General features: G+C 42.5%; 1 pseudogene; it reads right to left on the reverse strand.

Moving 5' to 3' along the window:
• Positions 1-2,771: 2,771 nt before the first annotated feature.
• LOC147494400 (protein DETOXIFICATION 33-like) overlaps positions 2,772-26,727 on the reverse strand; it is a 55,309-nt pseudogene continuing 31,353 nt past the window's right edge.

The raw sequence follows: 26,727 nt of genomic DNA on the forward strand, positions 1-26,727 counted from the left end.
TCTTTGACTTATTCTTATTACTTATAGAATTCTGTTCATATGAATTTCCTCTTGCCACTAGCCCCTGTCCTGCATCAATGCTATTCTCAACTCATGTCTTCTTCATCAACTCATAAGAAAGAAGCGCAGTTTGAATTTCGTCAATATCTACATCTTCTCTGTTCATAAAGTTAGTCATTAGATGCTCATAGTTTTCTGGCAAAGAAAATATTAAACATGCCGTTTGATCCTCATCATCCATCTTCATGCCAACATTCAAATAATCCTCTAGGCGTTGACGGAACTCACTAACGTGCTCTTGCATCGTTAAACTATCCACCATCATGTACCGATAAAGACGCTTATTAAGGTACATCTTGTTAGTCATGCTCTTGGTCATATACATAGACTCTAGCTTGAGCCAAATACCGGTAGCGGTATCTTCTCCCATCACACTATACATAACCTCATTAGCAAGACACAACTGGATTGATGAACAAACCTGTAGATCGAACTCTTCCCAATCATCATCACTCATACTCGCCGCCTTAGATTTAATCTCCTTTAAAGCCCTGTGTAAACCTTGTTGGATGAGAATGTCCCTTACTTGGATTCTCCAAATCCCAAAATTATTCTTCCCATTAAACTTCTCTACTTCAAACTTAGCATTTGACCTCTTGGGAGTCATTTTTTCAAGTTACACACAATATCCCAAAAAAAACTTTAACTCAGGAATTTAATCGAACACCTTGTCTACACAAATTCCTAGGTTGTAAACCTACGCTCCGATACTAATTGTTGTGAATATAACACTGCGGAAATAACGTTACCTACTACAATAGATCAATCCTACACAAGGATCGATCCTTCTTACTAGACAAGACTTCAACACCCTCCAAAGTAATCCCAATACTTTTCAATATCAAATAACAAGTATCTAAAGTAAAACAATTAATATAAAAGAAGAACAAACCACAAGACGAGATATATCGTGGTTCGGCAATTTGCCTACTTCCACACTGCGAGTTCCAAGCTTTACTAGATGTCCGGAGTAACATATTACAAGTCTCTCAATTCACTCACAAAGAATGAACACTCAACTCACAAAGAATTGCTCACTTATAATCTCTCTCTTTCTTTGTTTTTGAAAAGTTAGGTTTCTACAGAAAAAACCTATATTTATACTATTTCAGAAAACTTTCGAAAAAGAGCAAATTCGTACTGAAATAAGGTGGAGTGTGGGTCGCGCCCTCGACCAAACAAAGTTGAGCACAGGTCGCGCTGAAGAGCCTGTAAGTCACCCGCGCCCTTCACACCAGAATGAGAAAACAACTTTTTTCTCTACACATGACATAATAGGGACTATGAAACGTTGTATCTTACATTATCCTAGTGAAATAGCTGGCATTTATTTTTATTTTTTTGTTTCCAGTAGTTGAGGTGACATAGATAAAATTCAGTGTAGGTGCCATTTCCCCTGGTTGGTTGCCAGAGCTTCAGACAATGTTTAACTTTTACCCTTGTCTCATTTGTACATCAGCTTGATATGAACTCAAATTTTATTTTACTACAGCATTAGAGAAAACAAACTTCACAAGCAACCTTTGGCTCTGGAAAGTGATGGCATCAAGGCATATTGTGTGTTTCTGGACCACTGGACCAGAGAGCAAAGAATTTTGAGGTTTATGGAATAGAAATCATTAATATATAACTATTAGGCTATTTTGTCTTTGAATTATTCCGACAAACAATTTTAGTTGTTGATCAGGTAATCATAATAACAATATCTTAGGAATAGAAGCAAACTGGGAGTGGATAGGAATACGGAATACCAATTTTTTTTTCTTTTTTCTTGCAAGTAAAACTGAGTCCTGAGTCCTGACCTGTATGAGCATTGTATATGTGGACGTGTGGTGACAGCAGCCCTACCAGTGGTACCTTGACCTTCGGTGTTATGGAACTGTAAACACATCAGCTTTGGTTTTGGCTTTGAGCGTATGGTTCTTTTTGCTACTGACAATATTAGAGACGTGATTACCTTTCCCAGAGAGAGAAGATCTTTCATTTGTAAATTTCCCCTATGTGCAATTCCTTTTAGAGTTGCCTACGGTAAATCACTTTTTCAAATTCATCAGTTAAGTTACCATATTGTAGTTTATCTCAAATGCCACAGGAAGTATAATTTATTATTCGCCATGTTGGGTCTGCTGTGCTTGTAGAGACTTTCTGTTAGAAGAAGTATAAATAGTTGCAGTGTCACTGAAGAAGATGCAGATGCATTTCTGCTTTTCTACTTAGTAGGCTAAAGCAGAGAAGTTTTTGAGTTTGTAGGCTAATTATCTCAAGTAAACTTTGTATGGAATAAGCATGGTGTTGAAAGCATTTGTAAATAATTTTTCTGATCCTTTAGCTTGTAATCTTGAATGCCTGGTTGCTACCAGGACACCACCATTCAGTAAGTTTGGAATCCCAAAATTTTGAACCTGGAATTTTGACCTTTTTTTTGGCTTGATCGTATTTTATTCTGAAGTTTTCAACAGAGGATCTCTGTAATCAAGAGTAAATTAGACGATGAGGATGACTTGTAACCTATGTTATATGGACACACCATATTTCAAAAATAATCTGTGTCGGATACGTATATACGTGTCCATATCAGACACACACGGACACATATTGTGTGTGATATACCTTAGTTTTTGATATTTCGCCGTGTCAGATACTCCGTATCCGTGTTGGATATGGATACACGTGTCCGTGTCATTGTAACTTAGCTTGTAATACTAAAGTTGGCAAATCAGTTATATTATGTTTATTAAGGATGTACATGACTACATGAGTGTGTTTTTTTTTAATTGTACAAAACTATAAAGAATAGAGAACATTTGGACACTTTGGAACAATTAGTACATAAGTAGTCTAGGTGGACTAACATATTAACATAAAAGAAGCTTTCATCAGCTTCAATAAAATGTGCACTATGGAACGATTTTTGCAGGTTCAGGCTCAGACGGACCATCCCAAGTCCTGACGTGCTCTTCAGCTTGTAATGCCTACAACAGGTAAATCGGCGACATGGTACTATAATATCATTAACTAGCTATAAAATTAAATGGAACTATGGAAGCATTGATTAATTCTCAACTTTTAAGATTAGAATGATGATTGTGACTCACCTCTTTTTGCCAGTTAGTTCGGATAGTGATGAACAACAACAGAACTGTTTGCAACAAACAACCTCCTAATATCCCTGACCAAATGCCCTGTATGGAGAACACTGCAGATATTAGTAATGTGTAACGACCACTTGTGATCTTATACATGGTTTGTTTTGGAGGATATTGAATATATGTCAGGTTTGATCTTTTACTTGAACACCAAACTTGAATTTGTAACCGAGTAAAATACTAATTGGTAGCCCAAAGAGGTAGTAGCACCCTATGTTCACAAAAGCAACCAACGATTGCCAACCTGCACCAACCGCTACACCTGCCAATCGGTAATTAGTGTTGAGGTTAAAAACTTTAGCTTTTCGTTTTACCATCAAATTAAAATCAGTGCTAGTGATACCTACCATTAAGGACGGGTTGGATGCTGTTGAGGAGAATTGTGGCTGCCAGTAAATATCCGAGCTTGGATGTCTCCTCTATGACAAGAGTCCTATCTGTGAACATTTTGGGGAAATCGCTTCTTGAGGCAAGAATTATGGCCATGAAAAGAATTCCAACCAGGACAGATGCCGAAACAGTCACTAGTACTGAGAACTTTGCAGCTTTTGGTCTTGCTGCTCCAAGCTCATTGGAGACTCGAACGCTGTATATATAGAAAGGATGATAACCGTGAGTAAGTGATAGATAGAACAACTAACAAAGCACTTTGATCCCGAGATGCGCGATACAAATGTTGAAGAAGCTGTCGTTTAAGCTATTGATCCACTTGGTAGAAAACCCAAATAACTAGTTATAGTAGAGTCATCTTTTTTTTTTTTTTGAAAAAGTTATGGGGTTAAGGCAGACCCCCACCGGTTTATATTGCAAAAGGGTAAACCTTACAAACCTCCCTAAGAGTTAGATCATTAAAAGGAGGCACACAAAGACACAAATCGACATACTATAAGCCTAACATACCTGAGATCACTAGACATGCTACAATTGAACCTTAAGAAAGTAGAGTTAGGAATCCTACTTCCTAGTCATGATTTCCTTTACAATCTTAGGATGATCTTTCCTAAGATGAGTTTGCATTTTCTCATAGTTACAAAAGAAACCTTCATAAGCACAACACACATAAGTGAGTCCCAAAATGTCATCCCAAAACTCTTTTGTGTAGTCCTCAAGATGTCCCATCTTTTTGTTTTTGGTTAACGACTTAATCTTCTTCATCTTTGCAAATGTAGACTCTATTTCTCCTAAAGAACGCTCTTGGATCCTTTTGTTTCTTTTTGGCTTCACAGTAGTCCATTGATTCTTAGAAGTCGCTGCATACTTTGATGTGCTCTTAGGCAATGCAAGCGTTGGAGCCCCTATATATGTATCCCTAAACAACTCAGATTCACTCTCTGAGAGATCGTCATCTACATCCTCATTTCCAACAACTAACCCTTCATACATGTTTATTTCTCTACTATTTGGGAGTTGGTTAAGAGGAGTAACTCTTTGCTGGTGCCTTTGTATTGGTAGATCCAATACAGTAGGTATACTATGCTCTCTCGCTACCAAGTCTCCTGCTCCAACAATGTTGGGCTTGTCCTCAGTTCCTTGCCTCTAACATTTGACTGATACCTGGTAGGCATAGTCATATCTCCACCACCACCATCGGAACTATTCTGTACCATGATAACCCCCGCTTCCCCTGTAGCCACTAGATTATGCCTTACATTACTATCAATAACAAGCTCTCCAGCCTCAGGAATAACCATTATATAATTGTTAACTACAGGAGGAGAAGTTGCCACAATACCTATTGAGTTGTTGAACCGTTACCTGGGAAGTAGATTGTTCAACTCCCCTCACATGATTATGATTTTCAACTTGAATGTGCGGAGTAGTAACTCCTTGTGCAGCGCCACTAGTCTGACCAGTAGAAATGTTTACAATAGCACCACTAGTAGTAGTGTGCCCTTCCATCCTTGTGTTTGCTCCTTGTACTAATGTATCAACCCCATTTACATTGCCATTAGTAGTTCTTGGCACCCAAATTGATCGCGAAGGTGGGGAATCCAGGCATTTTGCCATTGAATGCCCCAAACGACAACATCTCGTGCATGAAGGAGGCTTCCATGGATATTCCACATCAACAAAAACATGTCTACCATGAAGCTTTAGCTTGACAGATTTTGGAAACTCAAAATCGAGGGGGATAGTAACACAAACCTTGGCAAAGTCGAGTCTTTTCTTTTAAGAAGTTGCACCGTCCATATAGAAAGGTTCACCAATTAGACTAGCGAGAAAAGAATCTCCATTTTTGGTCCAAAGTTCTTTTGGGACTTTGGAAAGTTTTGCCTAAATAGGTACCGAGGTAACATTGTTGCGCTGATTCTCAACTTCCGGTAACCATGGACGAACAACAAATATCTTACCAGCAATAAAGATGGGACCACTTTCAAGAACCATTAGCTTATCCTCAATTGCAGAAAACTTATGAAGACTAAGTCTCTGTCAGTTGTGATTTCCATGGATCCTTTTAGCTTCCATGTTCTTTCCAACACACCCTTGACATATGGAAAAGTCATTCTTTTATCAAGAAAATAGCCTACCATCACATCTTTCCATTATGAAATACCTTCATTAATGAGGTCTTGAGGAACCACCGCAGCACCATCATCAATTTATGGAGTGAAGCTGTTAAGAGCAGTAGTCGTTGTAGTTGAACTTGTATTCTGAAAGAGAGAACTCCACAGAAAAGGTTGTGGCAAGGAGGACAACGAAGTCATATCCTAGAGCAGTTGAGAGAGTAGATCAGTCTCTTCTTTTCGAGGTAACTAGCCTGATAAGGAAAGAAATGGAGGGAAAAGAAGATAAGATCTAAGACCTAAGGTTTTAAAATACTAAAAGAAGAAAGAATTAGGTGCACCAGATCAAGGAGTTAGTGAACTGTTATGTTACACCGCTTCTCCAACATAACGTCCCCATTTTCGCAAAATATTTGACTTAGCTGCAAAATAGTAGAGTCATCTAAATAAACTAATGATCGACTTGAATGAGCACATAAGAGAAAAAGTGACCTCACAGCTGCACTGAAGCCCATAGTGTAGCGACCCAATTTATGATGGCCGGGGGTTCGGCGGCCCGTGGATCCAGAAAGAGGACATACGGTGTAATGAGAGGCGTTCTAGAAGGGTCGCGGACACAGAAGTCGAGAGGGAAGGGGATAAACACCGAGAACCGAGGACTGACAGTGGAAAGCCACAAACTAAAGGTGGTGCTGGCCTAGAGTCGTACTATCAGGGCACGTGCGCTACATGAGAAAAGGGGAAAACCCTAGGGCCGTACGTGAACCTTACACACGGAAATCGATGGATCGAGAGATGGAGGGACAGATGGAGGGCCTAAGAGAGAAGTGAGAGATTATAAATAGAAGAGGAGAGGGGAGAGGAAGAGGAGGAAAAAGAGAGGTCATAACATTTGGCGCCGTCTGTGGGGAAAGAGTGAGAAGTAGAGAGATGGCGACAAAAAGAAGAGTGGGCCGACCGAAAAAGGCGACGGTCACCGAGATAGACATGGAGTCAGTAAGGAGTGAAGGGGAAGAGCAAGGAAGGGAAGAGACAATAATGTCAAAGGCAAAGGAAGCAAGGTTGTTACATGAGGAAATAGCAAGGTTGAGGGAAGAAAATAAAGGGTTGAGGAGAGAGAAAGAGACAATAGAGGAGTCAGAAAGGGAGGTGTCGGAACCGGAGAGAGAAGAGGAAGAGGGGACGGATGTGGCAGAGCAGACGGAGGTTGGACTCACAAAGGAGCAAGTGAGAGAAATGATTGCCAGCGATCTGAAAGCTAGTCTGGAACAGGCCAAGGGCATGGGGGGTGCGGCAAGCCAGGTGGTGGCTGGGTTGAACCGCAACCCACTGGCAGACGCGGTCTGGAAGTCTGAGGTGCCGAAGAGATTCAACCAGCCAAGGTTTGAAAGGTATGATGGGACTGGAGACCCCGCAGACCATATTCACCATTTTCGACAGCAGATGCCGTTATGGCAGGAGCCACGGTATGACGGGTTGAGGTGCATGATGTTCCCGACAAGCTTAAAAGGGGGAGCATCTGACTGGTATTACAGATTATCTTCTAAGAGTATTAATAGCTTTCAGGAGTTAGATCAGGCCTTTATTGATCATTTTATACACCAGAAGAAGCGAGTGGTTGATATCGCAGCCTTGTTCAATGTAAGACAAAGGTCTGCGGAATCGGTGAGGGACTTCTTGTGCAGATTCAAGGCGGAGACCTTGAAAGTGGAGAATCTAGATGAAAGGACTGCGGTGATAGCTTTCGAGAGAGGATTGCGTCCGGGATGAGGGTACACGAGTCGGTAGCTAAGAATGAAATTGTGACATTACATGATCAATACCCGAGGGTGGAGAAGTACATCAGGTACAAAGACACCATGCAGAAAGAAGGTTGGGGAAAGCAGTGTTATCGCTAGAAAAAGGTGAGGACCGTCGGCGATATGAGTAATCGGACAAAGGAGGCATTGGATACTGAGGACATTCATCGTGGCCCGATAGGGGCAGAGAAGAGGCTAGGAGGGAGAGCCGAGACAGAAAGCCCTATCGCGAAGTAGAACAAGTGCCACTGAACAAGTCACTGAGCGAGATACTACCGTTGATTCAGAATCTGCAGGGGTATGAGGGTCCGCGAACCAAACCAGTGGAGGTGCAAGGCAAGCCCTATTGTGCATACCATCAGATACATAACCATGAGACGGACGGCTGCTATGCATTAAGATGGTTGATTCAGAGGATGATAGGAAATGGATTGTTGAAAGAGTTTATAACAGAAGAGGAGAAAGTAGAGCAAGCACCGACCCAGGGAAGGATATTGGGAACAATCAATGTAATCTTAAGTGGAGAGATATTGAGCCACAATGCACACCGAGACCAGATAAGGCTAGCAGCGAGCATACAGCAGATCCACGTCCGCGAATGGAAGCGGAAGCATAATGTTCACCGACGCGGACCTTCAGGAAATTGATTCCCCACATGAGGATGCGTTGGTGATCATGGTGGCGATGGGAAATTACATGGTAAAAATGGTGTTAGTGGATTGCGGCAGTGTGGTGGATTTGCTATTTAGAGGGACAATGGAGGAAATGAAGATAGAAAGGAAGCAGTTGAGGCCCTCACCGACAAATTTGTATGGGTTCAATGGAAGCATGACGGAACCTTTAGGGGAGCTCCTTCTCCCAGTGACCACGGGACCAGTTACAGTGTTCTCGAGGTTCAAAGTGGCAGATGCCGATTCGCAATAGAATGCCATCCTGGGAAGGAGGTGGATTCATGAGATGAAAGTGGTATCCGATTCCCTACTCCTATCGGGGTATATGAGGTCCACGGGGATCAGGCGACAACCAAAAACAGTCATCAGAGTACAGTGAAAAGATTGATCCGCGGTTCAGAGGAAGAGACTTTGCGTTCCAGGAAGAGGCAAACATGGCAATTACAGTGCACCGCCGGGGAGGAGTCGGCGGAGTCGGCAGAGGGACTGAAGACCTTGGACGAGATAGAAGTAGTGAATTTAGGGGAAGGTGATGAGGAGAAGTTCACATCAATAGGTTCCATCTTGTCTGAGGAATGGAAGGTTAAGTTAGTACAGTTTTTGTCTGACAATAAAGAGGTATTTGCGTGGACGATTGAGGAGGTCACCGGATTGGACCCAGAATTCGCATGCCATCAGTTACATATGAGGGAAGATGCTAAGCCAATAAGACAGAAGATGCAAGGCATTAGGCTAAAGTACACCGAAGGAATTCGTGAGGAGGTCGCAAGGTTGAAGGGGGCAGGTATAATACGAGAGGTGGTGTTCACCGACTGGTTGTCGAATGTGGTCACGGTGCCGAAGAAGAATGGCAAGGTCCGTATGTGTGTCGACTTCACTGACATGAATTTAGAATGTCCTAAAGACAGCTACCCCATGCCGAGAGTATACGAGCTGGTGGACGCATCGATGGGGTACAACCAAGTCGCCATGTATGGGCCAGACCAGGAGAAGACAGCCTTCGTGGTAGAAGGCGGTACATATTGCTATACGAGAATGCCGTTTGGGTTGAAGAACATCGGGGCAACATTTCAGCGGCTAGAGGAGAAAATGTTTGAAAACAAGATCCAAAAGGGGATTGAGATTTGCATAGATGACATGGTGGAGAAGAGTATGTCAGAGGAAGAACATTTAGAGGGTTTGAAAGAAACGTTCAATATACTGCGGTCATACAATCTAAAGCTTAACCTAGAGAAGTGTACATTCGGCGTTACTACGGGGAAGTTTCTAGGGTACATCGTTACTTATCGGGGAATAGAAGCCAATCCTGAGCAGATTAGAGCCTTGATGGAGATGCCGTCGCCTAACGATATCAAAGAGGTGCAGAGACTTGCGGGAAGGGTCGCAGCTTTGAATAGATTCATCTCAAAGTCGTCAGACAAGTGTAGGCCGCTGTATCAGTTGCTAAGAAGCACTCCGGATTTTGTATGGACCGCGGAATGCGAGGAGGCATTTCAGGAGTTGAAGACTTATCTAGGTAAGGCCCCTCTGCTGTCGCGACCAGAACTGGGAGAAAAATTTTACTTGTATTTACTTATTAGTGCTAGTCAGAATTGTGGGTAAGTTAGAAAAGCCGGTGTACTTCCAAAGTAAAACATTGTTGGATGCCGGGACTCGGTATAGCAGAGTCGAAAAGTATGCCTTGGCATTGGTTTTCTCTGCCTTGAAGTTGAAACCATACTTTTAATCACACTCAGTAGTGGTAGTGACAAATCTGCCTTTAAAGCAAGCGATGAAAGCGGAAAAATATGGGAGAATGCTGAAATGGGCAGTAATGTTGAGTTATTACGAGATACAGTATCAAATCAGGACAGCAGAGAAGGCGCAGGTGGTGGCAGAATTCTTAGCAGAGTTCCCAGCGGTGGACCCCACCTGGAGAGAAGAGATGGTCATGGAGCCGGAGAAAATCATTGAGCAGGACTGATTGGACCCCTGGGACCAGAGAAATGGGTGGAGAGTATTCGCCGACGGGTCAGCCACAGACGCTTGCAGTGGGATAGGAGTGGTATTGGTTACACCGGAGAACAGCAGAATGGAGTTAACCATGAAGTTAGGGTTCGCGGCATCCAACAATGAGCAGAGTATGAGGCGGTAATAGCGGGTATGAAAATGGCAGAGGATGTGGGGGTAAAAGAGCTGACGGTGTATTCGGACTCGAATTTGGTAGTGTGCCAGGCAAATGGGGGGTTTGCCGCGCGATGTCCATGGATGGTAAGATATTTGAAAGTACTGTAAAAGAGGGCCACCAGGTTTGCAAAGATCAAGTTTGTACATCTGGGTCGCGGCGAGAACAAACATGCCGATGTCTTATCATATGTGGTCGCTGCAATACCCGGGTCTGAAGAGAGAGTGATAAAAATAAAGCGATTGGAGAAACCTAGTACCGAGGAAGTGGAAGGGGAAGGGGTGGAGATATGTCAGGCCGAGGAGGAAGAGGGAAGTTGGATGAAGCCTATCAAGAGTTTTTTGTCTGGGGACTTGGTAACAGATAAAAGGGAGAAAAGGAGGTTGGAGCAAACTTCTCGGAGGTACGTCCTAATAGAAGGAGAGTTATACCGAAAGAACTTTAACGGGCTTTTGTTGAAATGTCTCGGACCGAGGTTGGCCCTAGAGGTGCTGGTGGAGTTACATGAGGGAGATTGTGGAAGTCATTCGACGGGTAGAACAATGGCGCACAGATTGATAACACAGGGCTACTTTTAGCCCTACATGAAGAGGGATGCCGTGAAATATGCTAAGCGGTGTGATAAATGTCAGAGATTTGCTTTGCGCTAGCAGAACCATTACATAGTGTGTCTAGTCCATGGCCCTTTGCGATGTGGGCAATGGATATAGTGGGTCCGCTGCCCATGGCTAGCGGCAAAAGGAGGTTCATGCTAGCGACCACAGACTATTTTACCAAATAGATCGAGGCAGTATCCCTGCAACAGGTGAAGGAAGCACATGTGATCAAATTCTTATAGGAGAACATCATCTGTAGATTTGGGTTGCCATATATTATCATTGCGGACAATGGAACCCAGTTCACAGGATCCAAAGTGCAGGCATTCTTACAAGCATACAAGGTGAAACAAGGGTTCTCAGCTCCATACAATCCAGAAGGCAACGGGCAAGCATAATCTTCTAACAAGACCATTATGAACAATCTCAAAAGAAAGCTAGAGGATAAAAAAGGTGCGTGGGCAGATGAGCTACATCATGTTCTCTGGGCCTACAAGACAACGCCTCGAACATCAACCGGTGAAACTCCCTTCTCTTTAGTTTACGGAGTCGAGGCCGTGATCCCTTCGGAAATGGTGGCAGCCACAACGCGAACAAGAGCGGTGGAAATGGGACTGAATGAGAGTATACTGGCAGCAGATATGACTTTAGCAGAAGAGAGAAGGGATGCGGCACGTATCAGACAAGAGGACTATCACCGATGCCTTCAGAGATGGTATAACAAAAGAGTCAAGCTGCGACAGTTCAGAATAGGGGATTTAGTGCTGCGATGAGTGACACCCAGTACCAAGAAGGAGAACGATGGAAAGCTGGGCCCAAACTGGGAGGGGCCCTATACAATGGTCGACGTAGGAGGGGCTGGCACCTACAAGCTGCGGACAGTGGAGGGAAAAGTACTAGAAAAGCCGTGGAATGTGAGAATGTTAAAAAAATTTTACGTTTAAATGTAATGGAAATCCAGAACAACACACTGGAGCTGTTTGTAAATATATAATACAACGACACTTTTGGGAAGTAAATTCCGCCCCTTATGCGTAAATTCAACAATCATACTAAACACGGCTTGGGAGAAAGAGATATTCACGGACGAGAGGTTCACAATCAAAATTGGGGCAGGAGGAATTGACCCCAATAGGCTTCAAATCCTATTATAGCCACGGAGTAGGGAGAGCCATCCGCGAAAGAAAGGAATAAGCTGCACCTGGGGGCAAAGAGAGAGCCCCAATGGTCGGCAAAGCCACTCCAAAAGAGAGGCCGCGGGGATGAGCCCTTCGCGGACAAATTGTCCAAATCGTGTCTACGGCAGGTTGAGCTGCCTCAATGGACCTCATAGTATATTAGAGCCTGCGAAGTGGGATGAGCCATTCGCGGATGAGATGCCTGGGTCACACATGGGGGCAAGAAGAGAGAGGGCCCCAATGAGGACACCGGTGAGTGGAGAGAGAGTAGAGATGGAAAGGGATGAATAGCAACATTTCGGGCAAAACAATAATTAAAACAAAGAGATAACACATATAATGCGGGGAAATAAAACAGTTCCAAACAAAATAAGTGCATAATGGAAAAATGACAACGGCGTACATAGTCAGATGAGTTAGTTACAAAACAACTAGCAAAACAATAAGATAGCCAACATGGGGGCTAGTCTAAGTTCGGTAGTGGGGATTCAACAAAGGTTGGACGTTCAAGAGAGCTCGAGGCATGGTCTGGAGAGGTGGTCTCACGTATAGGGTCTTCTGGCAGCAGATTTGGAGTAGCAACATCAACTGAGTCAGAAACAATCGGATCCATGGCAACTGGGACAGTGACAACAGGGTCCTTTGACATGGGAGAGTGAGGTTTTTCTGGGAGGAGTCGACCTTCTTTGATCAAGCGGGCATGTTCGTCGGAGAGCTTTTTAGCCAGACGCTTATCCGCAGCTGCTTTATGTCTTGAGTGTGTTGCAGAAGGAGGGCGGCGATACTTTCGGTATGCTGGAGGACAAGGGCTTCCCGCTGCTTGCTCAAGTGGTCATTCACTCCGTCTATGAAGTCTTGATGTGAAGCTTCTACAGTCCTTAACTTATCCCCGGCTCGAAGTTTGGCCATGTTCGCAGCTTCCAGATCAGCTTGGAGGCGGGCACATGTGGCCCTCAGTCCATTGGATACGCCAACCTCCTTCTCTAATGATTTCACGGTATTTAAGGAGGAGAAGAGGCCGCGGATCATGTAGGACATGTCAAAGCTCACCTAGCAATGAAGGAACAATCAGAACAATGGATAGAGCAGAGAATGGTAGGTGGGGAAAGGGGGGGCACCTTCTCCCAGCCGGCATAGAGGGAGGTGCGATGCTGTTCAAAGGTTCCAGTATCTGCATAAGCCAAGTCACGGGGGAGATGGGAACCATAGAACATAGCAGAGGCCACAGATGGATTCTCTAAAGCAGAGTCCTCGACATTGATAGAATGGCCGCGCACCTTGAAGGTGGGGCAGAAAATTTCTGGAGCTACGGACCCTAGGAGTGATTGAGTGGTTTCCTTACCGGGGCGCTGCATCTGGGAAGTGGGGTGAGGCACCACGGAAGGTTTTTTTTTTTTTTTTTTTTTTTCCCCAAATAAGCTAGGGTTAGGCAGACCCCCACCTGCATTAAATTAACTTTTCCTTACATAGATGTTACCACTCGCATCCTCTTTTACAATTTCCTGCACAGGAAAATCTAATGGATGTGCAAAGTGAACCGTAGAAAATTCACCATTTCCATGCAAACTAGCAAAATAATCCGCTACCCTATTCACTTCACGAAACACATGAGTAAAGGTTATGAATCTGAATCCATCTTTCTTCCTTTCAATCGCTGCCATCGTACATCTCGATAGTACCAAGGTGGTTTCTCTTCTTTATTTATCGCTTTGATGGCTCTTAAGGAGTCTGATTCAATTTCAACTTCTAAAAAGCCTTCTGCCAAACATCTCTCTATACATACCTCTATCGCTTTTAGTTCTTGGAATAAAACTGACGCAAGTCCTCCACTTCCACAGAACGCAGCCAATACCCTTCCTTCATTATTTCTAATGACACCTCCATGACCTGGACCATTGTCATCTAAAGCACCATCTGTGTTAGCTTTCAACCTATTACCCGTGGGGGGAATCCATGAATAGTTTGTATGTCTCTGCTGTTTGAAAAGAGTAGTAATACCTAGTCTGACAAAACGGGCCTCTCCACATGCACCGCCATCACCGATTTCGGTCTAGTAACTTGAAGATAGTTTCTCAAATCACGCACCAGCTTATTAAATACCACCTCAACTGGTTTCGCATTGTGCTGAAATCTTCTTGCATTGCGTTCTTTCCAAATACTATCCACCGAAGCACAAATGAATACCTTCAGAATCTCTCCCACATCTGAGTTTTTACATCTTCGGATAATCGAGACCCATTCTTTGTTCGCATTGCTCACATCAGTAAAGATACCAAGGAGTTGTTTTACTCTATCAAAAAGTTCCCTTGAATAGGTACATTCAAAGAAAAGATGAGCTGAATATTCTCTGCTGCTTTCGCATAGACAACATGAAGATTGGTGCAGAATTTTTTTAACTAACCTGTCTTGAGTCGGCATACTATTAGAGAATAGCTGCCATGTTGTAAATGAGTGCCGCGGCAATACCAACCTTCCCCATACCAAACCGTACCAGGGTTTCTTCTCCCTTTTCCTCGACAAAGCTTCATATGCGCTCTTGGAATTGAACCTACCACTCTGATGAGGAGTCCATACAATGAAATCACTGTCTAGATGAGAGTTAATTTGCACCTCCAAAATGTCCTGCTTCAAAACTGCATCTTGCATACCGTGTACTTCTTCATTCCATCTGCCATTCGAAATAAGCACCTCTACTGTAGCATTCAGCTGAAAATCCTAAGCTGCTCTCGCCTCTGCGTCCTCAATCAAAGGAGAACGAGCACACCATATGTCGTGACATAATAGAGTGTCTGCCCCATTTGCTATTTCATATCTGATAAATCTTTTAGCCTCCTTTCGAGACGCCAAAATATTTCTCCAATTCCATGAGCAGTCTTTTGGTATACTCATGGTCCAGAAGAATTTGTCTTTGATATGCTGCTTCCATGTCCAGTGAACCCATATCGTATCTTCTCTCGTAACCAATTTAAAAATCAGTCCATAGAAGGCACCAGTATTCCACCGTTGTAAATTCATTACTCCCAGTCCTCCCTCCTCTTTCGAAAGACAAACAGTACTCCAACTCGCTTGATGATGCCCTTTCTTTACTGTAGATCCAGTCCACAAGAATTGTGCACAAATCTGTTGCACATGTTCAAGAACTGTGGAAGGTAAAATGAAGGTTCTAGACCAATAAGTATGAAAAGCATTAAGGACAGAGTTTATGACTTGTAGTCTTCCTGCATGAGACAGCAACTTTGATTTCCAATTCGAAATCTTGCTAGTAACCTTCTCTATTAATGGTTGACATTCCCTTATTCCCAATCTTGCCGAAATGAGAGGTAGCCCAAGATATCTCACTGGAGGTCTAATCAATTCAATCCCCATAATCTCAGCTAAAGCTTTAGCATCCTGCTGATTAAGACCTCCTGCTAACAAGGAAGTCTTATGATTATTAATCCTTAGCCCAGTTGCCTCTCCAAATCCTTGTAGACAGTCTTTAATAGCTTGAACTGAAACCGTGTCGCCTTTACAAAACATTAACACATCATCAGCAAATGCTAAGTGTGTCAATCTCACCTTGCTGCATTTGGAATGGAACGTAATGCTTTTGTTATTGATGCTCTGCATGAGAAGCCCACTGAGAATTTCCATTATCATCACAAACAGATACGGTGATAAAGGATCACCTTGGCGAATGCCCTTTTTGCCTGCAATAAAACCTTCAGGAGCGCCATTGATGAGAATGGAATACGATGGAGTAGAAATGCACATCTCGATCCATTTATACATAGCTTTAGGGAATTTAAACACTCTGATCATGGCTAAGATAGATTCCCAGCTCACTGTGTCATAAGCTTTCCTTATATCAAGCTTTATCGAACATCTGGGGCTACCATACTTCCTGTCATAACCTCTGAGAAGTTCATGAGACAAAAGTATATTATCTTGTATTGATCTGTCGGGAATGAAAGCCGAATCGATTAGCATGAATAATATCATTGATGACCATCTTTATTCTATTTGCTATGATTTTTTAGAAATGCACTTATACACCGTGTTACATAGCTAATGAGGACGAAAATCTTCAACCTTAGAGGGATTGTTAACCTTAGGAATGAGGCATATAAATGTGGCATTAACCCCTCTAGGAAATTTGAAGAATTTAAAAGCATTAAGTATAGCATTAGTGAAGTCATGCCCAACAGTGGACCAACAACTCCTGAAGAAATACAGAGTGAACCCATCAGGACCCGGAGCTGCATTCTCCTTCATACCAAAAAGAGCTTCCTTAACTTCTACAGTCGATATCTCCATTTCCATCTGTGCTTGCATGGCAGGTGATAGATAGGATTTGACTTGTAAGCAATTGAAGAAATCCTCTCCACTTATCTCTCCTGCTTCAGTTCCCAGAATCTCACCATAATATTCAACAAAGGCTTTAATTACATCAGCTTGTCCTGTAACCGTGCCTCCATTCGCATTCTGAAGACACCATATACCACTCTTTGCCTTCTTTTCCTCAAGAGTTTTGAAGAAATATGCTGTACATTTATCTCCCTCTCTTGTCCAGGTTTCATCCTGTTTGGATTTAATATCCGCAGCTTCCATTCTAGCTAGTTCGCTATATTTCTCTAGGGCAATTTTTTCATTTTGCCCTAAGAACTTGTCCCATGGTTTAGCTTGCAGCTGCCTTTGCACATCATATAGAAATTCCCTTGCCTGCTCAACTCTAGAATGGAGATTGGCAAAATTATTTCTAGCCCATGGTTTGATCATGGCCTTCAACATTTTGAGTTTTTGCATCAGAATATACATAGGAGTGGAGTACAACTGCGTTGCCCATACTTCAGCCAGCATGTTCTGGAACTCCTGATGCTCCACCCAGTAACTCTTGAATCTAAACGGTAGCGCTTTGCTTTCATAGTCATACCAGAAAAGAAGACCTGGAGAATGGTCTGAGATACCATGAGGTAAGAATTCCACCATCGATGTAGGGTATGTATCATTCCATAAGCTGTTCACCAAGCATCTATCAATCTTAGACATAATCCTGCCGTTTCCTACCACTTTGTTGTTCCACGTGTAGAAGAAACCATTAAAGCTCAAGTCAGATAAACCTGCTTTCTGTATACATTCTACAAACTCCATAACTTCTCGCGGATGCATCGGACTTCCTCCCACCCTTTCTTCAGCCTACTTATGTTATTGAAATCACCAACAACAGCCCAAGGACCAGAAACTGTTGTCTGGATAGTGCTAATATCCCTCCATAGATTAAGCCTAAGAGTCTTAACATTTCTTGCATATACTACCGTAATAAGAAAAACTTCATTAGTCGGCTTAAACAACACCTGGAAATGTATGAACTGGTCTGATTCCTGTAATTTCACAATCTCTATCTTGTATGGGTCCCAACACACCCAGATTCTGCCTGCCGGATCCTTGCTGTAATTATTTATGTGTTCCCAACGCGGACAACAAATATTACGAATAAGATCATATTTCTCCTGCCTTACCATTGTTTCAAGTAAGCAAAACACACTCAACTTATTGTTTACCCTAACATTATTAATCTCCCTCGCCTTCTCAATATCATTGGTACCTCTAACATTCCAAAAGCACATGGATGTAATCATCTATGGTTTTTGTTCTTGGAGCCCTTAGGTCTGCCCCTACCCTTCTTTCCTTTGCTCTAAGACTTTGGTGTAGATACACGGCTACTGTTCTCACTGCAGTCTCTACCTGACCTTGTCTTCACTCCACTGGCCGACGCAACATCTGGCGTGCCTTGTGTCTTATCACAGCAATGTTCAATGACTTGGTCATGAAAGAAAACCATTTCAGTTTCAGTTTCAGGCTCCTCAATATCTAGAGATTCTTCATTCTCATTTATATCAGTCAGTAATTGGAATCTACTAGCTTCCAAATTGAAAGCCCTGTGCAGCTCCTCCTCCATTAAATCCAAGATAGTAGGATCACATTCATTTTCAAGATCTTGATAAGTGGATCTTTCGATCGACTCATCTCCCTCGCTCAAGATTCACTCTAGTTTCCTCGCCATACAACAATGCTTTCATTACTCCCACTACTCTGCAAAACCACTTCCATCTACCTAGCTTTCTCTTTGCTATTCCATTTTGATTTATCAACCCGGCCGTTCTTCTTTGTTTCTAAACTACCAGGGTTGGCTTGATCTGGATTTTGACATTGCTGTTGCATCATATCAGTGTTTCCATTGCTTGTAGACGCTTCCTGGTTAATCTGTCTCCATTCTGCAGCTTGATTGTTTCTCTTAAGTCTCTTTTTCTGACTTTTAGACAACCTTCTCTTGTTACCTTGAGGTTCTTGTGGTTCAGTTGTAACTTGTTCCTTGCCTTTATCCTCTGAACCTTGTGTTGTCTGACGAATCCCCTGGCTTGATTCATTGTTATTCCCATTTCTCACTCGTCTACACTCTGCCACTAGATGACCCACGATGCTACAATGATTACAAAACTTGGGAATAGTTCCAAATTGAATCTTCTGCCAAAATTCGACACCTAGTTCAGGAACTTCCACAAATATCTGATCAGGGATAGGATTTGTTAAATCAATTTCAACCAGTACACTAGCATAATACCCATTTGTACGTTCCAATGAGTTCATATCCACCCTTATGGGACGACCTAAGCCTCTGCCCAAACTCATCAGAATATCCACTTCCCAATATTCAAAAGGGAGTCCAGGGAACTTGACCCATACATTACCAGTAGTTTGTCTGTAGGAGTCAATATTAAAGTTAGGTGACCATCTGAAGAATCTAAGCAATTGCCCCTGTATGTACCATGGACCTCCAAAAAAAGCTTTGTTAAAGTCTGCTTCATTTTCAAACCTGAAAACAACAAACCCCTTACCCAAAGGTGACAACTTTACATTCCCTATTAATTTCCATTCACTGCTGACAACCAGTCTAATGGAACTAAGATTCAAAGATGTTGCCTCCATTCTAGCTATCAAAGCAAATTTACACGCCTCAATACCCCTCTCTACAGCTTCCCGAGAGATCTTAATCGCCGGTTCGTCTTCCTTTCTATATGGTATAGGTAGCGAAGATACATCAACAGAATGTTCCAACCTACCTTTTGCGATGTCTGCATAAGATACCTTTGATGGAGGTGTTATATCGCAGTGAGTGCTATCTCCTTGCTTTGAGACTTCCACACCACTTCTTTCAGGAAACCTTTGATGTCTACCAGCTCCAAAACCAATAGGAACTGAACCCATGATGCTACAACTACGACCCTGATGATGTAAGCAGAATCCTCTATCTTCAAAAGCCCGCTCAAACTAAAAAAGACTTCACTTTTAAATCCACTACCGAACTCACACTGTCTTCAATGCAGGATTTTACCAATAGTGGAAATAAAAAGTAGGAGTTAAGGATAAGAAAACAACATTAGTAAAAAGAATTCCTAATCTGGAAGTAAAAAGGAGGACAGGCTCAGCAAGTTAGTTTAAGTAATCTCACTCCCTTTTTCCCCTAAAACTGTCCCCATTGTTGTAAAAATGAGGTTTTCTAGCTTCACCACGGAAGGTCTTGCGGAGGGGGAGGATCTACGACGTTTGAGTGGGGGCTCGTCGGATGATGGATCCGCAGACGTGTGGGGGCCAGCTGAGGCCGAGACAGTCAAAGAGGTGAGAACCTCTGTCACTTCATCGTCAGAGTCATTGTCATATAACCTAATTTTGTTGACATCCATGGGGGAAGGCGGGGAGTCTGCAGGAGGGGAATTTGGAGGAATATATTGATCATCTCAATCAGCAAGGGAGTGGAAGGAGGAGGGGGTATATCGGCAAGACTGAGAAGGAAGGGCAGCAGTGGATTTCCTGACTATCTCTGCTAAAGCACGAGCCTGGGCCTGGGACTTGGTTGTTTTCTGAGTGAAGCCGCGACTGTGCGACTTACTCTTGGGAGGATGGGACGCGGATGGAGGAGGAGGGGAAGGCCGAGGCTTTCATTCCTTGGGGGGCTGTGGACGATATAACGGGGCGGAGTATTTACCCAAGGTATGTAGAGCGGGGTCTGTCAACAAGGGGGTTCCGTGGGAGGGATCTATACCAAGAACTTCAGCTTGAGAAGAACCCAGGTTGCGAATCTGTTTAAAGACCGCGGACGTCACGCCAGCATAAAAGCGGGATTTCGAGTCGGTCTTTCAACCTGTGTAAGAGAAAAATAAAGATGATGAGTAAGTCCGCAGCACAATCGACATAAGAAAGAGAAGTAGTTAATCGAACTCACCGCGAAGCAGAAAAGTGAGATGATTGAAAGTCACTTCAGAGGGTATATCCGCGGACAGGAAATTACCGGAGACATACAGGGGGTAGTGGTGCCAAGTTTTGTTCGAGGTGGTGATTTTAAGGACAAAGGACTGTTTACCGGGACGGACACAGAAGGAGTGGTATCCCACGCTCACGTCCTTGGTGCTTTTGCGTATATAGTAGTGAGAAATTATGTCGCGGAGGACTATCTGGGGCTTATGGTGGAGGTTGTAGTGGTTCACAGCATACATAATACACCAGAAATTTCCTATACCTTGGTAGGGGGGAATGTTGAAGTGGTTGCATACTTCAACATCTAGTAGAGATAGCGGCAGTCGCAAGCCAGAGACAATTTGGCCTACTGTGGCCACGAGACATCCCAGTCTGGGGGGAACTAAATGGGGAAAGTGGGTCACGTCAGGCACGTGCTCAAGGAGGATATCATCTGGAATGCCATAGCCAACCCTAATCGCGCGCTTCTAAGTTAGGTCGACGGGAGAGTGGGGGAGGCGGTGGAAGTTTAAAAGGCCGCCCAGTGGTGGAGGGGGCCGCGGTGGGATCTGACAGAGGAGGGGACGCCTCCGCATATGACCGCGAAGAAGGCGGACCCTCTGATTGGGAATCAGACATCGGGGGAGAGTTAAGGAAGATGAACAATTCACGAAAGGAAATGCAAAAGAGAAGGGAAAAGACTACCAACCTGATGCACCGATCCAAGGGCAAGAACGAACGTCCAAGCAAGCAATGAACGGAGAAATGACGGGGGAGAAGAACTCCAAGAAGGAGGAGGGGCTGAATGTAAGGAGGAGAGGGGGGTAGTGGGGAAAGAGAAAAGGGAGTAAAAAATGGCGTCTGGTGAGAAACAAGGAGGAGAGTGAGAAGCAAATGAGGAAGAGAGAGGCGCGAGCGGAATTTGAAGTGCAAAGGGGGTAAAAGGGAAAAAGGAAGGGAGCAGAAACCAAGGAGCCGTCAGTTGAACCAGAGGAGGTACGACACATGGAGGAATGGGAAACAAGGCGGTTTAAACCATGCATGCGTGGAACACGTGTACGGATAATAATGAAGCGTGAAACAGAAGCCAAGAGAAAGGGAGGGTAAAGATGGGTTCTCGAATCCACGAACATTCAGGAGGTTTGTGGACTCGAGAGGGGGGATTAGAGCGACCCAATTTATGATGGCCGGGGGTCCGGCGGCCGATGGATCCAGAAAGAGGACATACAGTGTAATGAGAGGCGTTCTAGAAGGGTCGCGGACACAGAAGTTGAGAGGGAAGGGGATAAACACCGAGAACTGAGGACTGATAGTGGAAAGCCGCGAACTAAAGGTGGGGCTGGCCTAGAGTCGTACTATCAGGGCACGTGCGCTACACGAGCAAAGGGGAAAACCTTAGGGCCGTACGGGAATCCTACGCACGGCAATCGATGGACCGAGAGATGGAGGGACAGATGGAGGGCCTAAGAGAGAAGTGAGAGATTATAAATAGAAGAGGAGAGGGGAGAGGAAGAGGAGGAAAAAGAGAGGTCACAACACATAGCAATTGTTAATGCCCATACTTGCATATATATTAAGGTTGCCATATCAGAAATGAAAATAGGATTAGAGTAAGGGGAATGAAGCAGGTCGAATTGGGCATGTTCTTGAAGGTGGAAAAACTAACCATGTAGAAACAACATCTACATCAATTTCAGGATGTTTTAAGTAGCCCACTAGAAGGATTAGTGCTGTGGTATACCAGAAGTTCAAGCTGTCATTTTTGCACCAGCTTGTGTCAACCACATGAATGAAGTAAAACCTTAAAATGCATATCTCGATGTCCAAGCTAGATGGAGTAGTACTAACCATAGTATTGTGGCAGAGGTAAGAGATAGTTTTACGAACCCAATCAGTGATTTGAATGCCAACATGGAGAATCTAGTTCATGCATCAGGAAAGCACCCAGAAACCACATAGATCATTTGAGCCACAACCACAAATGCCCACGAGATGTTCCCCGCTATTGCAGCCCCAACTAGACCATGGCCAAACTTTATCACCAGAACGCAGTTCAATAATATATGAAACAACAGGGCCACTCCGAAAATTATGGTCGTGACCCAGACTTTGCTTTGAGATTGCAAAACTTTTGTATGGGGAAGTTCGAGCATAAGCGAACAATTGAGGAATGATCCATATTGAATATGTTCCAGCAAGGTCGATACATTGGCTCTGCTGCAAAAGCTTGAGTAATGGGGTTGCAAACATGTAGGTTGGAGTCGAATTAATCAAAGTGACTCTAGTTATGATGCACGACCTTTGCATATAGATTCCTAGCATGTTTAATTATCCAGCACCAACTGCTTTCCCACACAGTGTCTCCAAAGCACTTCCCATCCCTAGCTATTATAGGAAATATACAGGGTATTTTACACTAAAAACACGACTGATTTTTTTTCTACATAAGCAAATTGCAACTTTTTTCCTCTAGCATAAACTAAGAGCTTTTATTAATTTTGGAAATCCGTAGGTCAACATGCTATGACAGGTTACATTAAGTGTTACAGTCTTACAGATTGACTTAGATATATCACAATGTTATACCCCCAAGAATGCTATAGAATTTTCGCACTGTAGCTATTTAGATGTGTTGAAGCATATCTCCATATATCTTCTTTCCTTTAGTGTTATGTAACAAGGATAATCTATCCTTACGTTGATTTGCATATTGTAATCTTGAGTATTAATAAATACTGTCTCTGTTTATTAATCAGATAAACTTTTACCTCTTACAATTTGGTATCAAAGCCAGGTTTCGATGCTGGGACCTGTGGGTTATGGGCCCACCACACTTCCGCTGCAGATGGTACTGTGGATCATTACAAGGCACGGTTGGTTGCAAAGGAGTTTACTCAGATTCTTGATAAGGATTTTGGTGATACATTTGCTCCGGTGGCTAAACTTTCCTCTGTGAGGTTCTTCATCTCTTTGGTATCATCTCATTCTTGGCCTTTGTATCAGTTGGACGTCAAGAATGCTTTTCTCCATGGTAATCTCACTGAGACTATTTATATGGATCCTCCACTTAGTTTTCGTGGTGAGGGGGAGTATGCTGGGAAAGTGTGTTGTCTTCGGAAATCTCTATATGGGTTGAAACAGTCATTGTATGCTTGGTTTTCCCATTTTAGCCAGGTGGTATTAATTGTTTCTTGGGTTCATACGCTGCCAACCTAATCATACTTGTTTTGTTTGAAAGAACAAGTTTGGACACCGTGTCCTACTTCTTGTGTATGTTGATGATATTATAGTTACAGGCGATGACATTCCTGGTATTGCTCAGGTGAAATTTGATCTAAGTGAGGCATTTGATGTGAAAGATCTGGGTCCCCTTCGCTACTTCTTAGGTATTGAGGTAGCACGTTCTCGACATGGGGTATCTCTCTCTCAGAGGAAGTATATGCCCTTTTCATTGTTTGAGCTTGGACGGGCCCAAACGCCACGTCCATGACTTACACCTTTTTCATTTTTCGGACTGGCCCAAACGCCATGTCCAAGTCTTGCGTCCTTTATTTCAAACCAATTCTGTCATGTATTATCTTCCCATGTCTTGATTCGGACGGGCGCACATGCCTAGTCCGGGAACAACTAATATCTGCCCCCATGTCTTTGATTCGGATTGGCGTACCCTGTCGCATCTAGGGACCTCCGCCCAATGTCTTTGATTTGAACTGGCTAAAACGCTCCATCCAATACATTTTCATGTTTCGGAAGGGCCCAAACGCCAAGTCCAGGACTTACGACCTTTCTGAAACATGAAAATCTACGAAGGGTCTTCTCGAACCCCTCCGCTCTCATTCGAAAAGCATAACAACATATCCACAAAGGGTCTTCTCGAACCCCTCCGCTCTGTTTCGGAAAGCATATTTGCATTTCCGCGAAGGGTCTTCTCGAACCCCTCCGCATTGTTTCGGACAGCATAATAGCATATTCGTGAAGGGTCTTCTCGAACCCCTCCGCTCAGTTTCGAAAAGCGTAACAGCATATCCACGAAGGGTCTTCTCAAACCCCTCTGACGGCGCCGTGGACGTGGTCGTGGGTTCGATCCCCACTGATTGCGCCATTGTTATGACCTAAAAATCTTTTTGTCTCTTTTCTCTTATTTTTTCTATATTCACTCATCTTCTTCTTTTTATATTGCTGAGCTCAGGTCCACTTGGAAGCCAATACCCCAATCATCATATTTCAGACCTATGGGCCATAACAATTTGTTTAATCATAGAATAATGAGTGCAATATCATCAAAATTTTGGATCCACTCTGCCTAAGAGGCAACTCCTAAAAACAACTTCCATATAAGTTTCTCAAATAGTGAGCATATACTATCTAACCATTGTAATACTAACTATACTTAGTTATGTAGGGCTTGCTCAACAAACTAACAGCTAATGTACCTAGGAAGCTTACAACTATTGAAAATCGATTATACTGGACAAAGTTGTTAGAGTGTTACCATGTAAGAGAGAATGTAGGCTGTCACTAGTAAGATAATCATAGAGCATAAGCAAATCATATCTAGAGCATAAGATGATCTTTCTAACGAAAAAAAATAGAAAAAATAAGAGTAAAGTTTAGTGATCCTTCTATACTTTAGAGCTTCAAATTCATCATCATCTAATGATTGGTAATATTCACAAACTTACAATAAACTATAACCAAGAATCCTACAACTGCAGAAGTTAGTAGAGTCGTTGATACTTGGATGATTAAATTATTGATTTATAAAAACGGGGGAAGAAACTAATCCAAAGACAGTCATAACAACATGTAAAAATATAAATAAACCAAGACAATAAATATTTTAGCTACGATTCACTTTCAATTTATCCTCCTCCAAGTATTCCCCAGTTTCTTCTATGAGATGCAACCTGATCTCAGTAACTCAGTTCCACATCCTAGTGGTTCATTCCATGAATCCTCAAAGATAGCAAATGATCCATCAGCTTTAAACGTCCAAAAAAGATAACATAATCGTTAACATTGATACAAAACCACAAAAGAAGTTGAGACAAACTTCACAAAAACTTAAACGAAGAGAAAGTCCTACTGTTTGTGTCTTAGATGTGGTGAAAGCATAGCTAAGATGAAATAAGCAAGCTCAATGGAAAAGGATGTTAGTTTAAGGATGTCACTTAAACAAAGAGAAAGTCCTACTATTTGTGTCTTAGGATTAGAGAAGTTTACCACATTTCAAGGCATTGGATCTCTTCAAATGGCCGATGACATTTGGTACCAAAAGCAATAAACTTATATGATGTCAAATGTCGAGTAGGACATTTGATAGCAGTAAACTACTTGTATGAATTTTTTTAACCACCAAAAGCCAAATCAGGTGCCTATCAGAAGCAAAGAGGAACTTCATAATATCTGATATTGTCTAAAAAGGAAAATAAATAAATAAATCAACAACAAATTATATTAAAAAATGTTTTAACACCAAAATAAAATTAATAAATTGGATTGAAAAAAAAATAAAGAGAACATAGTTTCTCAAAAAAGTGTGATTCAGAGAGGAAATAACTTTACTAAACATCACGTTCTCTTGCTGCAAATCAACTAAACCATCTACAAATGCCATGCATTAAAAAGTCCCTTTTCTCTTAGAAAGTTCTACCGGCAAGCTGAGACATTCAAAGCATCCTTCACCATTTACATTCCATGTAGTTCACCGTTTACGTTCTATGAATTACCATACTATCTATGGAAGAAAATGAAAACAAAGAACCTATTCCACTATTAGGAAAACATATATATAGGAATGTAAAAAATTAATAGAGTTTAATATCCCCTATTTTAGGACCTATTTTGTAGTCATGATGAAATCTAAACTGCTCTCCATTGTAAATAATGTTGCCCTGATAGTGTATATAACCTAGGCAAGAAAAGAATGATATGCATTGCATTTGTCTAATAAAAAAGTAATTAAGTTCTAAAGGTGACCAATACATTCTTTTCTAATAATCTGAAATAATCGCTGCATATAATTTGAACTTTAGTTGGGGAGAGGGTGACGTGTCCACATAATAGAGAAACCCTTAATGAAGAAGAATTTCTTTTTTTGGTTTTGACCAAGGGTGTGTTGTTGTTTTATTTGGGATACCCTAAATCCAATTCCTTCAATAGTTTAATGTAATAAAAGCTGCATATTGGCAACATCATTTTCAGTGAGATTCCAAATAAGACTGCCAGAATGTATTGTTCTCGGTATCATATCTTACTGGACTTTTTACCTAGTATGTATACATTACAATCAAATGTCTTTGCTATGAAGTTCTCATGACTAACCTAATATGTATTGT

Source organism: Coptis chinensis, chromosome 6 (assembly GCF_015680905.1).
Source record: "Coptis chinensis isolate HL-2020 chromosome 6, ASM1568090v1, whole genome shotgun sequence".
Taxonomy (NCBI): domain Eukaryota; kingdom Viridiplantae; phylum Streptophyta; class Magnoliopsida; order Ranunculales; family Ranunculaceae; genus Coptis; species Coptis chinensis.